Raw genomic sequence first — 14688 nt, forward strand, 5'->3', positions numbered from 1 at the left:
GTGTTCATCACAAGACGTTACAATACTGGTCGAATAGCCCCAACCTGGAAACCGCTCATACCGCAAGAATGAACAACGTTCACTTCCATGCCAGAATATGGGGAAATTTCACAAACATAATGGAGAAGAAGCCAGACATAGAGGAGTACACATCATAATTCCATTCCCACAGTTTGGATAATAAAGTACAAAACAAGGGCAAAACTAATCTGGGGTTAGGGTCAGAAGTCACTCCCCTTGATGGTGGTGGGTGGGTGTCTGTTGGTGACCAGAAGGGAACAGCAGAAAAGGGCTGCCTGGAGTCTGCTAATGTTGATTCTTCATCATTCAGCTCATGCGAGTGCGTTGATACATATACTGATGATAAGTGCTCTTTTCTGCATGTATATTTTACTTCAGTAAAAAATTAAAATTGAAAACAAAAACCACCAGGGGAGCCTGGCTGGCTCAGTCAGAAGAGCATGTGACTCTTGAGCTTGGGATCGTGAGTTCGAGCCCTATGTTGGGTGTAGACATTACTTTCAATAAATAAATAAACTTAAAAAAAAAACGGAAAAAAGAAAAGATAAAGCACCCTGTCAGATTATTCAGGATGTAAATGTAGATACAGTTGGGCAATTAGAAGCCTACTATAATCTTTGAGACAAGGAAATGCCTGCTGGTTTGAGCCCAATGAGTTCTGAGGATGGGACAAATAAGTGGATGGATGAGAGGTGTTTCTGCAAAGGGAAAAAAGAATCAAGAAAGACTGATATTGGCAACAAGAAATAGGCAGCTGAGTACAAATTAGGGGGAAGGGAACCTAGAAAGAAAAAGAGAAATTCTGTCAGACGGTGATGCTTGAAAGGTTCCTCTTTGAGGTCTGTTTGAACAAGGGAAATATTTCCTTTCTCATGAATCCAACCACACTACATAATTCTTCATAAAATAGTATTTATGTAATCAGTTACTGATGCTCATTCATTTTTAGCTTTAGAACTGATTTATGAATAAAGCCAGAAAACTTTTCAGGAGGCTGTTTAAATCAAGAAATTGAACTTGAAATTTTTTTAATTAAAAAAAATTTTTAAGTTTATTATTAGAGAGAGAGAGAGAGTACGCGCACAGGGGAGGGACAGAGAGAGAGTGAGAGAGAGAGAATCTCAAGCAGGCTCCACACTGTCAGCGCAGAATCCAGTGTGGAGCCTGATCTCACGAACCATGAAATCACAACCTGAACCGAGATCAAGAGTCAGACGCTTAACCAACTGAGCCATCCAGGAGCACCCCCCAATTTTTTTGTGTGTCTTTGTTGTTTTTTTGAGAGAGAGAGCCAGAGCATGAATGGGGGAGGGGCAGGAGAGAGGGAGACACAGAATCCGAAACAGGGTCCAGGCTCTGAGCTGTTAGCACACAGCCCGACGCGGGGCCTGAACTCATGAACTGTGAGATCATGACCTGAGCCGAACTTGGACGCTTAATGGACTGAGCCACCCAGGCGCCCCCCCCTTTTGAATTTTTTTTTTGAGAGAGCTGAAATTTTGTTAAAAGAAACCATTATTTACCATAAAGAACAACCAGAAACAAAGCGTGTATGTATGTATATTAATTTACATATACATATATCTGTGGATATACACGCATAGGCACCACGCGGATTAGAGGAAGAGGACGATGGAGATAGTGTAAAAGTGTCCGCTTCATTGTTTTAACACAGAGGAACTGAGGAATTAAAACGTTAACAGTTGCCTCTGGGATCAAGCAGATACTCCCATATTAATTGAAAAGCTTCTATACTGGCATGTGCAAGTACTTACATGATTTAAAACTGGTTTAATTTAAGGATAATCAGAGGAACTCTTGACCTGTTCCCTGAGTTCACAGGAAAATCTGCCAACATGGTTCACCCAGAAATAAAGAGCTAAGAGTCAAAGCCTTCTGCTTTAGGCCACGATTTATACATTATCTCATTTATGCTTCAGAGCATCCCTGCAGAATAGGTATTATGATCTCCATTTTACAGATGAAGAAACTGAGGCTCAAAGAAGATGAGACTTGTCCATTATAATCAGCTCAGGCTAGCCTTAAAGCCTCTCCCCAACCCCAGTATTTTCTTCCCCCTCCCCCACCCTGTATTATGCCCCCCACCCCTGGCATCCTACAGATTTATGACTGGTTTTTATTTCCTCATCTGTTCATGATAGGTATGTTAGGAGGAAGGAATATTCCAGAAAACAAGCTTACCACTGCCAGGCATTATCTGGAAGTGAGCAGCTGATACGAGCCTTCCTGAGAAGGTGGAGGTAGGGGAAGGGGAAGGCAGGGGCAAAGGAGCACAGCAGGAAGGACTGCTTTTAAATGCAACACAGTATAAAGTAAGTAAGGGAGGGGGGGGGTGGGAATCATCTCTCCGTCTCACAGAAAATTTCTCTAGAAGGAACAGACAGAGGTAATCCCTGAGGGGGTGGGGGAACGGGGTAATTAGGGGGTTTAAATAAGAGTGGGATTTTTCTCTTGTATTCTTGGCACTGAAAAAATTTTTTAATTTTTTCTTTTGAATTTTATCAAATGTTTTCTCTGCTTTAATTGATGCAATCGATAATTCTTCTTCTGTAGCCTGTTAACATGGTGGTTACATGATTCATTTTCAAATATTAAACTAGACTTGTGTCCCTGGAATAAACTGTGCTTGGTCAGGGTAATAAATATTTTTATATATTGCTGAATTCTATTTGCTAATGTTTTGTTAAGGAAGGGCATTTGCTTGTATATCTATATAAGCAATATATATTGGCAGTTTAAAAATTATAAATTCAATTACTTTAGTACTAACAAGGTTATTCAAATGATCCTTTATAATGAACGAGCTGTGTTGGTCTGTGCTTTTTTTTTTTTTTTAAGTTTATTCAAGAGAGAGAGACAGAGAGAGCAGGGGAGAGGCAGAGAGAGAGAGTCCCAAGTGGCTCTGCACTGTAAGCACAGAGCCCGAGGTGGGGCTCGAACCTACGAATCGCGGGATCATGACCTGAGCCTAAAGCAAGAGTCGGGCACCTAAACCAACTGAGCTGCCGGTGCCCTTTAGTTCGTGCTTTTAAATGTACTAGGTGAAGTGGTCAAAGTGATTTCTGGGAGGTGTTCCTAGCATTCCCTTACCATCCTTAATGTCTTCAGGGCTGGTGGTGATGCCCCGTGTCTCACTCAGTATGTTCGTGGTGTTGTAACAGAATGCTACAGACGAGCTGGCTTACAAACAACAGACCTCTCTCTCACGGTTTGGGGGCTAGAAGTCCCAGGTCATGGTGGAGGCATATCTGATATGGTGGCCGGAGACAGCCCCCTTCCTGGTTCACAGCCAAGGTCTTCTCACTGCGTAGTCCTCAAGTGGTGGATGTGGGAGGGCTCCATCTGGAGGCTGTTTTATAAGAGCATCTAACTCATTCATGAATCACCTCCCATTCAACATATGAATTTTTGGGGGGGCACACACGTTAGCAACAATAGTACCCTCTTTCATTCTTGATATTGGTAATTTGTGTCTTCTCTTGGTCTTGCTAGAGCTCTGTTTCAAAGAATTGGTTTGCTGATTTTCTTCCATTTTTCACATTTCAATTTCACTGGGTTCTCTCATTTTTTCCTTCTTTTCCTTATTTTGATCTTCTTTTTCTGGCTTCATATGGGTGGGAGTTTAAGATGACTGACATTTGTTTCAAAGTTTATTTTATGTATTTTAAGTAATCTCTACACCCAACATGGGGCTCAAACTCAACCCTGAGACCAAGTCATGTGCCCTACCGACTGAGCCAGCCAGGTGCCCCAAGACTTGACTTATTTTAACGTAATCATTTAATGCCATATATTTACCTGTTAGCATTGTTTTGCTATATCCAACACATTTTGATATGTTATATTTTAATTTTCATTTAATTTAACCTTTAAAAAAATTGCTCTTGGGGTGCCTGGCTGGCCCAGTTGGTGAAGTACACGACTCTTGATCTCGGGGTTGTGAGTTTGAGCCCCATGTTGGGTGTAGAGATTAAAGGATAAAAAAAAAAAAAAAAAAGAAATGCTCCTTTCCAAGAGACAGGTGTATTTGCTGGAGTGACATGGCCAAAATTTGTTCTTATGGTTGATACGTTAACTTTTGGGGGAACATAATACAGACTTGCTTTAGAAAAAATGGGTGAGGGGCACATGGCTGCCTCAGCTGGTGAAACACACAATTCTTGACCTCAGGGGCTGTCTAAGTTCGAGCCCTATGCTGGGTGTAGAGAGTACTTAAACATAAAAAAAAAAACTTCCCTTGACTCCTCCTTTTTGACCAATGGATTATTTAGAAGTGTGTTGTTTAATTTCCATATCTTCAGAAATCCTGTTACCTTGTGTTATTGATTTCTAGTTTGATCCTACTGTGGTCAGAGAACACATTCTGGATTATTTCTTTTTAAATTTTAAGTTTTTTTGAGGTGTTTTATGGATATAGATATGGCCTCTTTTTGTATATGTCCCATGGACTCTTGAGAAGAATGTGTTTTGCTGTTGTATTCTTTTTTATTTTTAAAAAATGTTTATTTTGATGTAAGTGAGCACAAGTGGGGGAGGGGCAGAGAAAGAGAGAGAAAGAATCCCAAGCAGGTTCCGTGTTGCCAGTGTGGGGCCCCACTGGGACTCTAACCCCATGAACTGTCAGATCATGACCTGAGCTGAAATCGAGAGTCGGATGCTTAACCCACTGAGCCACCTAGGCACCCCTTGATGTTGTATAATATAAATGTCCATTAGGTCTATATGTCCATATTCTATAAATGTCCATTAGGTCCTTAATGGTGTGGAGTTATTTTTTTTTTTTTTTTTTTTTTTTGCATCTACACTTACGTTTTTTTCCCCCAAGTTTTTACTTAAACTCCAGCTAATTAACATACAGTGCAATATTAATTTCAGGCATAGAATTTAGTGATTCATCACTTACATAACAATACTCAGTGCTCATCACAAGTGCCCTCCCTAATCCTCATCACCTATTTCTACCCATTCTTCTGCCCACCCCTCCTCTGGTAACCATCAATTTGTTCTTTATAGTTAAGAGTCTGTTTCTTGGTTTGCCTCTCTCCACCCTGCTCCTACCCCCTCACCATCATATTCATTTGTTTTGTTTCTTAAACTCCATGTATCAGTGAAATCATATTTTTGTCTTTCTCTGACTTACTTCACTTTAGCATAATACTCTCTAGCTCCATCCATGTCACTGCAAATGGCAAGGTTTCATTTTTTAATGGTTAATATTCCACTGTGTGTGTGTGTGTGTGTACATCTTTATCCATTCATTAGTCAGTGGACATTTGGGCTCTTTCCATAATTTGGCTATTGTTGATGATGCTGCTACAAACACTGGGGTGCATGCATCTCTTCAAATCAGTATTTTTGTACCCTCTGGGTAAATACCTAGCAGTAAAATTGATGGATCATAGTGTAGTTCTATTTTTAACTTTTAAAGGAACTTCCATACTGTTTTCCAGAGTGGCTGCACCAGTTTGCACTCTCATACTGGTGTTGAGTTCTATATCCTTGTTGATTTTCTGGCTGGTTGCACTATCAATTGTTGAGAGAATACTGACGTGTCCAACTGTAATTGTGGATTTTCTAATAGTTTTTCCTTCACATAATTTGCAATTCTGTTGTTTGGTGCATATACATTACGGATTGCATTGTCATCTTGGTGGACTGACCTTCTTATCACTATGTCATGTCTTTCTCCCTGGTAGTTTTCCTTGCTGTGAAGTTTACTGTATCCAACAATAATATAACCATTCCTGTTTTCGTTTGTTTAAAGTTTCTTTTGTAGATCTTTCCCTTTCTTTTACTTTAGCCAACCAATATTGTGACATTTGAAGTGAGTTTCTTACAGCTTATACTTGGATCACGTTATTTTATCCACTCTGACACTCTCTGCCTTTTAATTGGTATATTGAGACCATTTATGTTTAATGATATGCTTGGGCTTATGTTTGGCCCTTTTCCCCTATTCTTTCAGCTCTTCATTTCTCTGCCTTACCATGAGTTTCTGAAACATTTTTTAAAATTCCGTTTTGGTTTACCTACTGTGTTTGAGTGTTCCTCTTTTGTAGACTTCTTAGTGGTTGCTCTAGATATTATATTATGCAACCATAACTTATCACAACCTATTGGCATCAAGATTTTACCAATTTGAGTAAAATATGGAAACTTTACCTCCCTTTTAAAAAGTCCTTTCACCCTTCCTCATTTATAATATGTTGTCTTTTTTTTTTTTTTTGAACTCTAAGCCCAACATGGAGTTCAAATTCACAAATTTGAGATCAAGAGTCGTAGGCTCTAGTGACTGAGCCAGCCAGGTGCCCCTATCATATGTTGTGTTAATTACTTCTTCTATATGCACTGAGAACCACAGCAGACAAGGTTATAATTTTTGCTTCATCACATAAAATTTAGAAAACTCAGAATTTAGAAATTTAGAAAATTTAGAAATTTAGAAAATTTAGAAAAAATCTGTTGTATTTACACATTTTTCCTTGTTCTTTCCACTGTTCTTTCTTCCTTAATGTCCTAAGATCCCTTTTTTCATGATTTCCATTCTTTCCTTAAAATTCTGATTGTGGTAAAAACCACCTAACTTATAACTTACCATCTTTAACATTTTAAAGTGTACAGTTCAATAGTGTTACATATGCCTACATTATTGTGCAATGGATCTTCAGAACTTTTTCATTTTGCAAAACTGAAACTCTACCCATTAAATACTCCTCATCTCCCCTCCTCCAGCCCCTGGCAATCACCATTCTACTTTGTTTCTATGAATTTGACTACTGTAGATACCCTCATGTAAGTGTAATCACACAGTATGTCTTTTTTTCTTTTTAGATTTTACTGTGCTAAAAACACATAAACTTTATCCTAACACATTTTAAGTGTATTGTTGACTTAGGTACAATGTTGTACAGCAGATCTCTAGACCTTATTTATCTTACTCAACTAAAACTTTATGCCTGTTGATAAATAACTTCCCATTTTCCAACCCCCACACACCCTGGTAACCACCATTCCAGTGTTTAATCTTATAAATTAGACTATTTTAGACAGTGCATATAAATGGAATTGTGTGGTACTTGTCTTTCTGTGTCTGGTGTATTTCACCTAGCATAATGTCCTAAAGGTCCATCCACGTTGTCAAATAGTGCAGAATTTCCCTCTTTTTTGAGGGTGAATGGTATTATATTGTATGTATATACCACATTTTATGTATCGATTCATCTACTGATGGACATTTTAGGTTGTTTCCCCATCTTAGCTATTGTGAATAGTGCTACAATGAAAATGAGAGTGCTAATCTCTCTTCAAGGTGCTGATTTAAATTCTTTTGCATATATACCTAGAAGTGGAATTGCAGGATCATATTGTAGTTGGATTTAAATTTTGAGGAATCTCCATCTCGTTTTCCACAGTGGCTGTACCATATTGTATCCCTACCAACAGTGCACAAGGCTTCTGGTTCCTCCACATCCTTGCCAACACTTAAAAAAAATTTTTTTTAATAGCCATCCTGGCAAGTATGATATTTATTTGCATTCTCTTGATGATTAGTGAAGAGCATTTATTCATGTATCTGCTTGCCATTTGTGTATCTTTTTTTGAGAAATATCTATCCAAGTCCTCAGCCTATTTTAATCATGTTCTTAGTTTTTTTGTTACTGAGTTATATAGTTCCTTCTATAACTTGGACATGAATCCCTTAGCAGAGAAATGGCTTGCAATATTTTCTCCTGTTCTACAGGTTGCCATTTCACGCTACTGATTGTTTTCTTTTGCAGAAGCTTTTTAGTTTGATGTAATCCTGTTTGTGTAATTTTGTTTTTGTAGCCTGAACTTTTGGTGTCATATCTGTGAAATCACTGCCAAGACCAATGTCATAAAGCTTTTCCCCTATTTTCCTCTAGGGGTCTATGTATGTATGTATGTATGTATGTATGTATGTATGTAATCTCTATGTCCAAAGTGGGGCTCAAACTCGTGACTCTGAGATCAAGAGCTGCATGCTCTACAGATTAAGCCAGCTGGGCACCCCTCCTCTAGCATTCTTACAATTCAGATCTCATATTTAAGTCTTTGATTCATTTTTGAGTTGTTTTTTTTATGTATGAATAAAGTTCAGGTCCAATTTCATTCTGTTACATGTGGATATCCAGTTTTCCCAACACCGTTTGTTGAAGAGATTATCCTTTTCTCATTGTGTGTTCTTGACATCCTTGTGGAACATCAGTTGACTATATGCACATGGATTCATTTCTGGGCTCTCTATTGGGTTCCACTGATCTACATGTTGGTATTTATACCAGTACCATACTGTTTTGGTTACTGTAGTTTCAATATATAACTTGAAATCAGAAGTGTGATGCCTTCAGCTTTGTTCTTTCCCAGGATTGCTTTGGCTATTCAGGATCTTTGGTGGCTCCATATGAACTACAGCATCACTCTATTTCCGTAAAAAATATTTTTGAAATTTTGATACGCACTGCATTGAATCTGTAGATTGCTTTGGGTAGTATGGGACATTTTAATAATATTAATTCCTCCAACCCGGGAACATGGGATGTCTTTCCATTTGTTTCACTTCTTTCATCAATGTTTTATAGTTTTCAGTATGTAAGTGTTGCACTTCCTTAGTTTACTCTTAAGTATTTTGTTCTTTTTGACGCTACTGGAAATTGAATTATTTTTCCTAATCCCCTTTTCAAATAGCTCTTTGTTAATGTATACAAAATACAACCAAATTTTGTATGTTGATTTTGTATCCTGTAAGTTTACTGAATTTATTTACTAGTTCTTTAAGTTTTTAAAATGAAGTCTTTGGGGGTTTTCTCTATATAATACTAAGTTGTCTGCAAACAGGGATATGTTTACTTCTTCCCTGCCAATGTTGATGTCTTTTATCTTTTTTTTTTTTTTTTTAAATCTAACCTCTCTGGCTAAGACTTTTTAGCCTTAATGAAAAGGTATAGAATTTCAACAAATGTTTTTTCTGCATCTACTGAAGTGATCTTGTGATTTTATCCTTTATTCTACTGATGTCCTGTTGGATTCAGTTTGCTAGTATTTTATTGAGGATGTACCCATCTATATTCAATAGGGATATTGGCTTGTAATTTTCTTTTCTCGTGGTGTGTTTAGCTTTGGTACCAGAATAATGTTTGCCTATAAAATGAGTTCAGAGGCGTTTTTATCTCTTTAAGTTTTTGAAAACTTTTGAGAAGGACTGGCATTAATTCCTCTTTAAGTGTTTGGTAAAATTCACCAGTGAAGTTACTTGGTCCCAGGCTTTTCATTAGGTGGTTTCTGATGACTGATTCAATCTCTATACTGGTTATGATTCTGATTAAAGATTTCTATTTCTCCATGACTTAGTTTTAGTAGGTTATATGTTTCTAGGAATTCATTCATTTGTTCTAGGTTATCCAGTTTGTTGGCAAATAACTGTTCATAGTTATCTCCATGATTCTTTGTATTCACATCTTAAGTTGTAATGTCTCTTCTCGTTTCTGACTTTACTTGCCTTTCTCTTTTTTTCCATAGTCTAGCTGAGAGTTTGCCAATTTTATTTTTTCAAGAAACTCTGTTTCATTTATTTTTTTCTATTTTCTCCTTTTAAATTTATATCCGCGTTAATCTTTGTTATTTTCTTCTTTTGGCTAATCTTGGGCTTGGTTTGCTTCTTCCTTTCCAGCTTCTTTCTAGCTCTAAGTGTAAAGTTAGATTGCTTTAGGTCTAGTCGTGTATCTAGGTCATGGTTTTATTCATTTAGCCACTCTATGTCTTCTGATAGAGGAATTTAATCTGCTTACATTTAGAGTGATTATTGGGGTACCTGGGTGGCTCAGTCAGTTAAGCGTCTCACTTTGGCTCAGGTCATGATCTCATGGCTCGTGAGTTCGAGCCCCGCATCAGGCTCTGTGCTGGCAGCTCGGAGCCTGGAGCCTACTTCGGATTCTGTCTCCCTCTCACTCTGCCCCTCCCCACCCCGTGCTCTGTCTCTCTGTCTCTCAAAAATAAACATTAAAAAAATTTTTTAAACATTTGGAATGATTATTGATAAGGACTTGCTATTTTTAAAGCTAAGGAAGTTCATTTACAGCAGAGATAGGAGGCTGATATGATAGTACTCAGACTTGTTTTTTCTCACCCCCTTTCTTCCACTTCTACTAGGCTGCTAGGGGTCTCCTAGGACTCAGAAGTGTGTGTATGTGCATGTGTGCATGTATGTGTGTGTGTATGTCCCACATCCTGGGCAGTGCTCCCCACCAAAAGCCAGGGACTTAATGGAAATTTATGGAAACATTAAAAAAAAAATTAAAAATCCAAGCCACTTGTCTGTTAAAGTTAGGATAGGCCATGACCTAAGGAGTCCAGACACCTTCCTCTTCCCCAGGGCCCAGAATCTTGCCCTGAAATCTGTTCCAACAAGAACACTGAAACAAGAAATGTCTTTTCCTCCCCCTCACCTCTCTGAGTTTGGTAGTGTGAAACTGAAGGAGCTGGCCAGGCTGCCTTGACAAGGTTGCTTGATACTGTGAGTAAGGGGAACGTAGGGGGTTTAGGATTTCTGATTACAGGAGCTCCTCGACTGCTCCTTCCTCCAAAAAATCAGCTTCTCATAGAAGGTTTCTAGCATGGCCAGGGAGCTGCTGGCAGTCTCCAGAAAAGGGCTGCAATCCTTGGGACCTGAGCACCATAGTTGTAGGGACCACCTTTATCACTCACACAAAAGTTTCTCAGATTTGGGCTGGCTTGTTTGTATCTCACTTTGTTCCAAAAGAGGATTGAAAGTGGTTTCCCCTGGCTAAGCCTTGTGCCAGGTGCTATTGGTAGAGGAGAGAGGGAAGATCCTGTCTCTGTCTCCTGGGAATTTATGTCCAAATCACAATCCTAGACTACTCCTAAATTCCCATTGCTAATAGTGTAACCACTAAAAAAAAAAAAAAAAAAAAAAAAAAATTCAAGGCATAGAGATATGGCTAAAAAGCCAACAGATAAGTCAAAATACAATTAAATATTTAGTTAGCCCAAAAAGAAGGTGGGAAAAGAGGGGCAAAGAATAGAAAACAAAAGGCGAAAACACCCAACCGTATCAATATTACATTAAATATAAAGGACTAAACATTTCCATTAAAAGAGAGTTTCTCAAACTGGATAAAAGCAAGCCAGTCTTTATATATAAAAACATAGATAAGCTGGAAGAAAATGAGATGCCAGGCAAAAAGTAAGCATAAGAAGACACATTAATATTGGTAGACTTCCAGACAATGAGTTTTTTCAGTGATAAAGGACATTTAATAGTGATAAAAATGTCAATTCATCAGGAAGATAAAGCTAGCCATCATAAATTTGTATGCACCCACATCGGAGGATAAGACCTTAGTGAGAATAAACTTAAAGTCTTAGCCATGGGATACTGTGTACTGGGAGTGGAGTTTAGCCCCAGCAGCTGGCACAGGATTTGTGGGTCCCCTGTGGGCTTGGAGTTGCTCTGCTCATAGTTTCAGGAGTGATCCGAGTCTAGTGGAGCTCAGCATTCTAAGCTGAGATAACCAGAAGGCATGAATAAACCAGGGTCCCTAATTTGGAAGCAAAATATGGGCCAGCTGGCTCTGGGGCATGCCACGCAACACCGGGCCTTCGGACTGCGAGCCCTCACCTCCGCTTCTCACCGTCAGCCTGGGAGGTCTCACAGAGACCCTGGAGAGGGACAGGTCTGCCCACTTAGCAGGAGCCGTGAGGCCCTGGTCCTGCCTGCCACTGAGCCTCACGTCCTCTCCTCCCTCCCTCTGAAACCCAGCCATGGCTTCCGTCAGGCTAAGAGTATGTTCTGTTTCCAGCACACAAACGGCTGGTAAGCCCTTATCGACCTTATGCCTGCTCCTGCTTCGAGGCTGGCTCAGCAGGGGCAGCTGGGTGTCTCAGTCGGTCAAGCGTCCGACTCACGGTCTCACGGTTCCACGGGTTCGAGTCCCGCATGGGGCGCTGCGCTGACAGCGTGGGGTCTTCTCGGGATTCTTTCTCCTTCTCTCTCTGCCCCTCCCCCACTCATGCTGTCTCTGTCTCTCAAAACAAATAAGTAAACTTAAAAAAAATTAAAAAAGAACACCTGGGCTCAGCAGCTGAGAGTTAAACAGAACGACAGCTGTGCTAAGTGAAGGTGAATCGAGGATCAAGGGAGTGAGTTAATAAGTGACCAGACGATTTAAGGGAGAGGGAGGGGACATCAAGTGGGGACTGGCAATCCCAAGATGGTGGGTTCAAAGTACCCATTTAGGTTCGATTCGGGTTGCAGGTGGGTGATAGGAGTGGCTGGGAAAGACAGGAGATGCTGGTCAGATTGTGAGCTGCGACACTGAGACATCGACAGCACACAGTCTGCTTCACGCTGTTATCTTCCAAGACGTTAAATGTCTCACTTTAAAATGGACAACGTATTCACCTAAATGGTACCCAGTCCCTACTTTTCCTTTAGAGCAGTTGAGTAGCGTTTCGATAATGAGATTGTCTCATATCCCCAGGAGCGGCCTTCTAGCAGTTGGGTGACTTAAATGCTTGTCATTCTGAAAGCGCAGTGACTGACCAGGCCCCTGATGGCCTGGGCTTCCTACACAACATCCCTGAGCTCTGACCAATCTGGATGAAAGATAAAGCTCTACATCAATGAAGACAGGAATGGGGCTTTTGCTTTTAGGGTATATTCCTTACTCCTTAATATAATAAACTGCCTGGGGCACCTGGGGGGCTCAGTCGGTTAAGCGTCCGACTTCAGCTGAGGTCACGATCTCGTGGCTTGTGAGTTCGAGCCCCACGTCGGGCTCTGTGCTGACGGCTCGGAGCCTGGAGGCTGCCTCCGATTCTGTGTCTCCTCCTCTCTCTGCCCCTCCCCTGCTCATGCTCTGTCTCTCAATAACAAATAAATGTTAAAAAAAATTTTTTTTTAAATGTGTATATAATAAACTGCTAAAATTCTTCTTGGATAGCCTCTGGGACAAATGAGTTGCATAATAAGATTTTTAAAAGTCCCTCTGAACTGGCTCTGGCATTGAAAACGAAAGCAGGAAACAAAGCAAGTTTGAAAATCAACAGAACCTACCAGTGACACGGCCTAAGCCTACAAGTTAAAACTAGGGCGCGTCTAAGGACGGCCTCGGAAACTGAAATGTTGGGAGCTGAGACGTGATGGTCACCTGGCTTTGGACCGGTGGTCACTTCCGTCCTCCTGCTCGCAGATCTTTACAGTAAGACACAAAAGCCGTTTTCCAAAATTCTGAGTCTGTGGAGCCTTCCCCCCAGTAGTAACTGCCTCCTCTGATCTCTGCAGGCTGGGGTCGCGGTCCCCGAGGGGAACCCCAGAGAGGCCCGCCCCCAGCTCTGTCGAGAGACAGCACCATCTGAAGCTCCCTCAATAAGGCGGGCCGCCCGCTGGCCGGCACGGGGCTGCTCTCAGTGGCCGCCTGGCTCAGCATGAGGCCTGCGGGGAAGGGATGGGCAGGAGTCTCTGGGCACACTCACGGCCTGCCGGCCTCTAACCTCCGGGCGCGCTGCGGGCACGGGCGCTGCACGCGGGCGCCGTCCGCACGGGAGACGCGCATTTCTCCCCAGGCCCGCGCTCTCACCTGAGGGCTGCCCCCGTCACAGTGCCTAGCGCTCCCGGAGCACGGTATCCCCAAAACGAGGATCCAGGCCACCTCTCCAGAGTTTCAGAGTGAGCATCGAGTTGGCCTCTCCTGGTGAATTGTTTTTCATTTTTGAAAAAGTTTCCTTATTTCTTTTAAGTTTATTCATTTTGAGAGCGTGCGAGTGGAGGAGGGGCAGAGCGAGGGAGAGAGAGAATGCCAAGCAGGAACTCACAAACCACGAGATCACAACCTGAGCTGAAGTCGAGTCAGACGCTCGGCCGACTGAGCCACCAGGTGCCCCCTGATGACCCGTCTTTTATTCTCCGGGGCCTAGAATAGAGCCTGGCATGTGGTGGCCAACAGGGGTGCGTAGGCTGAATGGGGTGAACGTGTAACGGACGTAATCCAGATCGTTCCTTGTTCTGTCCCGGCGATTACGCATGATCAACGCTAAGCTTAGACTGCAACTGCCACGGTTTCCCTGCTTTTCTGCTAATAATCCTTCTTAGTTTTTATTGGGGGCTCTTGGACTTTTGGCTTTATTATAGCTCATCTTTGATTCTAAGTCCCATTTCTAGAAGGAGCTTGTAGAAGTATAGGGACAAGATGGGGAAGACTTTCAGTCACCAGTGTCCCTGCTGGGAGAACGCCTGACATCTGTCAGACGGACCCACTCCGTCGCCAGCGGGCCCCACACTCCTCGGGAGGCACAGAGCTAGTAGGAGGTTTGCTGTGCCGGGTGGGCCTCCACTTGGGCCCCTCCACCCTGATCTGAGATTTCTGGTGGATGCTGATGAAGGCCTGGGAGCCTGAGTGCAGGGTACCTCAGGGCAGGGCAGCAAGAACCCTGAGCGGCCAAGAGGAGGGGTTGAAGTGGGAAATAAAGCACAGGGCTCCTGAATTTCCCATCTCTGAGAGCCTGGGGGTCAAGGGGGATAGGAATGGAGATGGTCAAGTCAATTATAAAACTGGATCTGAACTAATTTGGGAGTAAAGGCAGCACTACAAAATTATCTGCATTCCATAT

The 14688-nt window shown here is 41.6% G+C and overlaps 1 protein-coding gene across 5 annotated transcripts in view; it reads right to left on the reverse strand.

Annotated features, from left to right (window-relative positions):
* Nucleotides 1-14688, reverse strand: part of FBXL2 (F-box and leucine rich repeat protein 2) — a 126033-nt gene that overhangs the window by 32575 nt on the left and 78770 nt on the right. The gene's annotated exons all lie outside the window — the stretch shown is intronic.

This window comes from Neofelis nebulosa, chromosome 5, assembly GCF_028018385.1.
Source record: "Neofelis nebulosa isolate mNeoNeb1 chromosome 5, mNeoNeb1.pri, whole genome shotgun sequence".
Taxonomy (NCBI): domain Eukaryota; kingdom Metazoa; phylum Chordata; class Mammalia; order Carnivora; family Felidae; genus Neofelis; species Neofelis nebulosa.